This window comes from Muntiacus reevesi, chromosome 8 (genome assembly GCF_963930625.1).
Source record: "Muntiacus reevesi chromosome 8, mMunRee1.1, whole genome shotgun sequence".
Classification (NCBI taxonomy): Eukaryota; Metazoa; Chordata; class Mammalia; order Artiodactyla; family Cervidae; genus Muntiacus; species Muntiacus reevesi.
Window position 1 is genome coordinate 13,866,139 of NC_089256.1, and position 6,265 is coordinate 13,872,403.

The 6,265-nt window shown below is 47.7% G+C and overlaps 1 non-coding gene across 1 annotated transcript; it reads right to left on the reverse strand.

Annotated features, from left to right (window-relative positions):
- Positions 1-5,563: 5,563 nt before the first annotated feature.
- LOC136173848 (U6 spliceosomal RNA) lies at positions 5,564-5,665 on the reverse strand. The gene has a single exon (XR_010664327.1). It is a non-coding gene; the product is annotated as a U6 spliceosomal RNA (small nuclear RNA).
- Between the last annotated feature and the right edge of the window lie 600 nt (positions 5,666-6,265).

Here is a 6,265-nt window from a genome sequence, read left to right on the forward strand (position 1 = left end):
CACTAAAGAATTTGACCTACATTGCTGCTCTCCTCTTTTGGTCTGATGGGAGCCTGTTCCTTGTAGCTTCTCTTCTCGTCTTGGTTAAAAGCTGAAAGAAGAAATTTTATTTTACTAAAACAAATGTAGTGCCTGTTCCAGAGGTTTTAGAAATATTAATTTAATCTTTAAAAAGAATCCTAGAGGGTAGGAAATATTATTCTTTCCATTTCAGAAGAGGTAACTGAAGAACAGTGATGTTAAGAACTTACTCCATTTGCACCTTGAGTAAGTGGCTTGGAGCCAGGATTTGAATCCAGATTCAGGGTCCAGGGTCTAACCCAGGATGCTTGGGCATGGAGTGAACCCCCATCAGTGAAGTGTGTCCTAGAGGAGCCCCTCCATGGGCATGCATCTGTGCCTCTTCCTGGCAGTGCCGACTGTGGTCACCCCCTTACCTCATCCTACTGCCTTCTGACTTTGTGGAACTTACGGTCCTCACCATTCCTGCTCTCTGGCCTCTGACCCTCCTTCTGTGGTCCAATTCTCTGAGAGTTTAGCCCCTCCAGGGATGACTGGGGTCTGAGGCTTGGTATGTTCTCTGGCTTGGCCTCAGAACCCTGGTTGGGGGTTCTGCCTCAATGAATGGGCACAGCCAAGCTTCCACAGACTGGCCATCTCCCTTGGTCCATCCAGGAGTCTGGGGTCAGGCAGGCATGACTGTCCACTGAAGACCTGGAGCCTTATTACCTACTGCTCCTCAGGCCTGCTCTGGGGAGGGTGACAGCATTCGCCCACAGGCTGGGTTGATACTGGGACTGTTGTCCCAATGACCAGAATAGCATCTCCCTCCTCCCAGTCACTCAGAACTCAGGGGATGGCAAGGCTGTTCCCTTCAGCATTTGTGGACTTGAGGAGGCAGTTAAGAATCTGTCAGCAGGAGGATAGTGCAACGCTCATGCTCTCCTTTTAACCAAAGCTTTAACATTCATTCAAAAGGAAACCCAGCCCCTTTCTCTCACTGCAAGCAGTTGCCACCTCCCCACTGCCCAACTTGGAGTGTTTGCATGTTTGGGAGTGAGTGGGTGTTGGAAGGAGGCTGAGAGTGTGGAGCTGACAATCTCGCTGTGTAATAATGGAGTAGGCAGATTCAATGACGCCCAATTCAAATTAGTCATGAGTGAATGCAGCATCACCAGCGCTCCAGCACTGGGGAATTCCTCCCACCTTAGCGAAGTAAAGTGTCACAAACAACAGCTAAGAGAGCATTGTATGTTTCAAGTTGTGGGTGTGCTGATTTCTTAATTTTTTTCCTAGGAAAGGATTATAGAAACATAAAACAAAAATATTTCGACTTGAAAAATACTTCGTAATTGTATGTCATAAAATAATTAGGTCATGGCAAATTAGCACAAATGTTTACAGCAAAATTGCCATGTAAAACATTATCGGTAATATTATGCTAATTGCTGCAGAAGCAAAAGCTGATTATGTTTCGGCAGGATGAAAATTTGCCACGTCTGCATTTCTCTCTAGCTTCACCAGTTTTCTATGAGGGCACCAAGCCTGTGAATGCTGTAGGGGCTGAACTGCCCGTCTTTGAGGCACCGAACATGAAAAGGGATCTTTCTGAAGATGAAGCTAAGATCATCAGTATAAGAGAGAATTCCTGAAGGTATTCTCACCCTCTCCGGTAGGTCAACAAGGCTTGTACCCAGAAAGATCCAGTTTGGGGTGGAGCATGGAGAAGCATGGAAGGGGTACACAGTGTGTTCTGAAGGGCAGACAGGACATGAGATTGGGCTACAAAGAATCTCAGAGGGGAACCCTTGGACCAGCCTGCACAAGCATCATTTAAAATAAATGCACACTCTCTTTCATCAGTTCTGGAAAGGGACCTGAGATTCTGCGATCCTGGGAAATGCCAGTGCTATTGGTCTGTGGACTGCCTTTAGAGTAGTAAAACCTTAGAGGAAATCTTGCCTAAGGTTTCCAATTCAAATGTATATCGGGGCAGGTGGGCAATGCAGCATGACGCTGATGAGGGAGAATTTGGGATGGGAGAACCTGAGATGGATTGGAGAGGACAAGCTGGTCCATTAAGGGTATTCAAGAGCCATGGAAAGGAAGAGAGGAAGGAGGAAGGGAGACTGGGGAGGCACCACCCGCTAGCTAAGCCTATTAGTCTGAGACTCTGGTTCTAATTCAAGCCAGTCCTGACGAGCCAAGGCTGGGAGGGGCAGAAGGGACTTGCCAGAGGCACATAGATGGCTTGTGGGCAGCCAGGGCCCAACTTTTCCCACCTCCCTCCTGCCTTTTGCAATGGTGTCTGTGTTGAACTCCACGCCACGGGGAGACGAAACCATCAACACTTGGGGAACACAGCTGTCTGTGCCTTGTGCTCTCAAGGGGGCCAGACCTTCCTGCTGCTTGTGCAATAGCACCTCAGCTTCACCCAGGAGGCTTCCATCACCCCGTGGCCTCAACTGTGTTCATATCCATCCAGACAATGGGCAGAGGTCCACCCTATCTTGCTGGCTTCCTTGAAGGGCCTTGAACCACTTTCCTGTGGGCCTCAGCTTTTCATCTGTGAAATGGAGCCACATAAAACACCAGGACAGTGTCCTTCGGGCCTCCTGGGGTGGTTCTGGTCACAGCCTCAGCAGCAGAGGCTCCCTTCCCACCACATAGTCTGGGTGGGGGAAGTTTCACTGTCTACTGGGGCAGGGCTCTGGGTTAGACCTCGTGTTGAGGTTTCCCAGTCTTGCTTTAGCCAGTGTCTAGGGTTCTACATGGGGCTTCCCTGGGGGCTCAGTGGTAAAGAATGAACCTGTCAGTGCAGGAGATGTGGGCCTGATCCCTGGGTCGGGAAGATTCCCTAGAGAAGGAAATGGCAACCCAGTCCAGTATTCTTGTCTGGGAAATCCCATGGACAGAGGAGCAGGTGGGTTACAGTCCATGGGGTTGCAAAGAGTCAGACACTACTGAGCAACTAAACAATAGCAGCAGGGTCCTATGTAACATCCCACGCCCCTCAGTTTATCACCCCTCTCGAAAACTTGCCTTCAGACTCCACAGGGCTTCATGTTTTAAAGGCCTATTCATTCTCAACATAGGGTTACTCAGAATGGAGTGCTCACTCTGTGCCCGACCACTGGGCTTGGGTCTCTATAGGGGTGAATGCCCTGTCAATCTCACAACGCCAGGAGATTCCCTTATTACCCCCATTCTACCGATGAGGAAACCAAGGCCTGGAGAGGTTAAGCAACTCATTGAGAATCACATCGACAGAGCCAGGGCTGCAATTGAATGTCTCTAATTTGGGATCATGCCTGTGTCACCCTTAAAGTCTGGTGCTTCTTAATCCTTTCACCACAAGATGGCAAGGCTCACAGGAGCAGGGGGCGTTTTGTGTTTGTCCTTTGGAGACCCAATGTGCAGTATGGAGCCTGGCACTAAGGATTTATTAATTTTGCACAAAATTTCTTTTTTTTTTTTGGCTGTGCCATGTGGCTTGTGGAATCTTAGTTCCCTGATTATGGATGGAACCTATGTCCCCTGCATTGGAAGCACAGAGCACTAACCACTGGACCTCCAGAAAATTACTTTGCAAACCTTCTTTTACACTGGGTTCCTCCTTTCTACAAACTGACTCCTGACATCTTGCAAAGGGTAGGTCTCTCTGAGAAGAGATGTTTATTTTCCCAAGATCAGTGCCCTCAGCAAAGCTATTGTTCAGAGTTTCCAGAACTGTCGAGGGCTTTTGGAACCCCGCTCCTGCCTACCACCTCCCCTCATTTTTGCATTTTGATCATAAAATTCACAAAATGTAGTTCAACTGCTTCACATTATTTCCTTCTGCTCAGAATCATAGCCCTCACAATTATGTTATTCTTTTTTATTATTTATCGTGTGCCCTGGGAAATTTTCATGTTAACTAAGACACTGGTTCAATTGCAAAATGGCAAAGAATGATTTGTAAGGAGATCAGTGTTGGGAGCTTATTAAAATAAGAATTTAGGGGATGGTTTGGAAATAGAAGAGGGAAATCTCTTGGGAGAGGAGGTATTTCCGAGAGCTGAGAAGAAATTGTGGAATATGAGGAAGGGGACATAAGGGGAGGAGAGACAGAGAGAGAAAGATAAGAAAGAAATAGAATTAATGGGAAAATAGGAGGTAAAAGGTGTACATAAATGTGAAAAAGTCACAAAGAGGAAAATAAACAAAAGTCCTCAGAAAGGAAAGATGATAGGTTTACCATCATTTGAAACAGAGTGAAGATTGTCCCCGCTCCATCCTGTAGGCTCCCAGACGGGTTTAGGCTGTCAGCTGGGTTATCTGGATGTTTTCTTTTTTTTTTTTTTTTTCTCCATTTATTTTTATTAGTTGGAGGCTAATTACTTTACAATATTGTAGTGTTTTTTGTCATACATTGACATGATCAGGATGGATGTTTTCTTGGAAGCACTATTAAAAATCGCAGCCCCAGGAGGTGTCTTTGTTCTCACTGCACAAGTTCTGGGTAGACCAGGGAACCAAAGAAGCCTGCAGCCGCTCTTCTGGAGCTGGGGACAGGACCTCACCTGCTCTGGAACCTGACCAGATGGCTCTAGAAAAAGAGCTGTGTTGTATGGGCCTCACAGAGGCCTCTTCTGTCCCTCCAGGCCCCCACGATGTCAGTGGCACCTCCTGGAGTTGGGCCTGTGGCGGGTGGAGTCCCTTCTCTCTGAGATGTTCCTGCTTTCCTCCCTTGCTATGGTCCTCAGGCCCCTCCCCGCAGGGCCCTGGAGGCCTCCACTGAGCGTCTCATTGCTCTGGTGGGAATTAATGACTCACTCCTGCAGAGGCTTTCCCATCTGTGTGCTTAGAGAGAGATGTTCCACACACTGAGCAAAACAGCCTGTTTGCAAAGGCCCAGGCCATTCAGCGTCTGATCAGTAAATCTGTGTTCAGAGCCTGAGGGTCAGGCTATGGAGGCAACAGCTGACCACGTTCGCCTCCCAGTGCAGCCCGAGACAGCAGAAGGCAATTTGCTCTCCTCAGACCTCTTTTTCTGAAATGAGCACTAGAGCGTTCTTGAATTCTTCGGCTTCTGTGGAGAAATGAATTCGGCAGTGAGGAGTCTTGGGAATTTGAGATGCACGTTCTTATTATGTCATTTAATGAGAGAATGCTGCCAAGCAGCCTTCTCTTTGCTCTTTCTCTGGGTTGCTGTTTCCAGTGGTTACTGCCTTCAGAGCCTCAAAAAACTGCTTTTCTGACCCATGTATACACATGTGCACACAGGGGTGTGTATATACATGCATGTGCACACATCTGCCCCTCACAGCACACCCCCATCCTCCTCGGGTAGGATGTCTCAGTCCAGGAATAGCTTGGGCTCTGCTCCTGGGCAGGGTAGCCTTCCCAAGTGTGCACCCAGTTCTCAAAGCCTGGGCCTCTACTTCCTGTGCTGACCCAGGGGAAGGTGATGTGGTAGAAAATACGATGGTCCCTCAAACATGTCCACAGCCGAATCCTCAGAATCTGTCACCTTCTGTGGCAAAGGGGACATTGCAGCTGTGATTAAATTAAGGATTTTCTTTTTAATATGGAATGCTTCATGAATTTCCATGTCATACTTGTGCAGGGGCCATGCTAATCTCTATCATCCCAATTTTAGTATATGTGCTACTGAAGCAAGCACTAAATTAAGGATACTGAGATGGGGCAGTGATCCTGAACCATCTGAATGGGTCCAGTATAATCACAAGGATTATGATAGGAAGAAGGCAGGAGGGCCAGGGGAAGAGAAGATATAAAAATGGGAGCAGAGATGAGTGCAGCGCATGGCCACAAGCCAAGGAATATGGGGACCTCTAGAAGCTGGCAAAGGCAAGGCAAGGATCCTCCTGCAGAGCCTCCAGAAGGAATGCAGAGCTGCTGACACCTTGATTTTAGTCCAGTAAGACCCACTTCAGAGTTCTGACCTCCAGAACCTTAGGATAACAAATTTGTACAACATGAAGCCACTAAGTTTTAGGGAATTAGTTATAGCAACAATGACAACTAGTACACACTAGTATAACTCAAGGCATGGTCTTCCTGACAGGCAAAGGGAAACACTCCTCTGTCTTAGAGCTAGCCTCTTGTCTGGCATCTAGGCATCTAGGCAGCAGAGGGCAGGTGGATGCATCATGGGGCTCAATCATGCATCATGATGTTCTAAGAATTGGGGGCAGATTGCACGCCAGGCAGTAGGGCTGTGGCAGAAAGCAGAAGAAATTTCAAATCTAAACTCTGCTGG